The following is a 2,124-nucleotide window of genomic DNA, read 5'->3' as shown; positions in this document are numbered from 1 at the left end:
CTTTCACTAGAAAGTATTAGGTGTTTGATTGGTCACTCAAAACCAGGGTCACTGCTTGCCTGCCCTAGGGTCTGTCATGTCCCTACATGTCAAGTTCTAATCGCCCGATTCTCTCCTTTCCGGGGAACTGTACTAGCAGGATGTTTGGCAAAGACTGACATTCAATTCTTAAGTTATCAAGTAAGACTTTCAAGCCCACTTTCCTCACATGTGTGTTGTGTATATCCATGATTTTTTATTTATTTATTTTTTTAATCCATGATTTTTTAGAGAACTGCAGATGTGATCTAGAGTTTCAAGTCATTTAGACATTATCTTAGTGCAAGTAGGTGATGCAGCTTGAAAGGCAGGAAAATATCAATTTATAAGTTCCAGAAACTAAATTGATCGTGGTAGCAATATCATTAGCAAAAATTTAAGCCAAAATCCTCCTGAATCAAATCATTTTCCTAGCATTTTCCCTAAACTTGGAGTAAGAAGATTGTTCAGAGCAAAAATTTGACACTTCATGGGTCATAAGGTGAGTTAACAAATAAGAGGGTATCACTTAGTGAAGTTGGTGGTAACTTTAGATTGCACAGTGCTAGAATTAATTTTAAAATAAAATGTTTAGGGACCATCTTCGAGAAGAGAAATCCATCAAGGCAACCTGGGAGTACTGGATGTAGTTAATTGTCCACAAACCCAGCACTTGCATTGATATTTGAAACTTGCATGTGGTTGAGCCCAAGAAATACATTTGGCTCGTTAGCAAAATTGTGAGCAATTGTCAGAGTAGTCAATATACAGGCCTGCTCTGACATCTTGGGTTAGCTGTTTACTTCAGATGTTATCTTCTCAAACTGGTCTGGTAGTGCTGGTCTTAATCTAAGTCAAGTGTCAGAAACAGGAGTTGCCGTTCATTCAGCAGAGGCCTGATAAGGTCCCTTCAAAAGTGGCCAAGTCCTTTGTCTGTCTTTTCCAGTATGCATAATCTCCTGGTTGCAGGTCATGGTGCATTATTGATTTCTTCCAAAGTTAGATTACTGTGATAAACTTTGGAAACAGAGGGTCTTTTTAATGACTAAACTTTACAAGGCGTTATCTGGAAAGTGAGTCTTAGTAAATACAGACCTAAATTAACAAAACTAGAATTCAGTGTTAACTGAAACAATTTTTTTTTTCTAAAGGTACCCTCACTTCTACCAAATTGAAGCTTACTTGTTCACAAAATAAGTCTGGCTAATTGACTACAGAGACTTCTAAATTGGCTATGCTGGAACCTTTCATGAAGACTCTAAGATTGAGCTTTAAAAACCTCAAGGTTAGGAAAGCCATTCCAAAGGTGTGTCAGCAGTGATATTTCAGACAAAAATTATAACCATACGCAGTTCACCCAGTTCTATGTGACTAATCCTTGACCTTTATTTTCTGTTAACAGTTATATGAGGCCATCCAGTTTTCATTAGAATTCTTTCTTACACAGTTCAGCAGTATAATGTGACTATTAATCAGAAATCTGTACTTGTCAAGAAGTACTTTGTGAATTTTCTTTAAGGATGAAACATTTTTTTGCAAAAAGCAAAGTACAATTATATCTGTCTATAAATGACAAAAGACTTTAACCAAGGTTAAACATCTGATTATAATGCAATTGGAAAACTTGGTTACTGCTATGACATACAAGTCAAGATAATTACTAAAATGACTGACAGTCATTTACTAGGACCTAGTATGTGTATTAATCTTAGGTAGTTAGAATAGGAAAAAGGAATCCAAAATGGCGGTGGCTAAAAGACAAAGGGAAAAGCCCATGAAAATAGAACAAAGGAAGGTTCAAGGGCGGAGTGAGGACCTCAGGTGAAACAAACAGTCCTCTTGGCTAGGCCAGTTTACATAAGGCAGGCTCAGGGGGAGGAGAAAAAACAGAGAGGAGCCAAAATTGAGGGGGTGAGGGGTGGGGGGTGGGTGCAGTGGGGCTTCGCTTCTCTTCGCATCTTTTGAGTCTGCCCACCCTCATGCCTCGAAGATATATTTTCTTTTGTTTGCCCAGTAAAACTGACCTGTAACATGGAGCTGTAACCCTGGTCGGTCCATCCTTTCGAATTTTTACTGCAGTGAGACAGAACCAAGGAAATCACACAC

This window comes from Muntiacus reevesi, chromosome 12, assembly GCF_963930625.1.
Source record: "Muntiacus reevesi chromosome 12, mMunRee1.1, whole genome shotgun sequence".
NCBI lineage: Eukaryota > Metazoa > Chordata > Mammalia > Artiodactyla > Cervidae > Muntiacus > Muntiacus reevesi.
Note: the sequence above shows the minus strand (reverse complement) of the source record.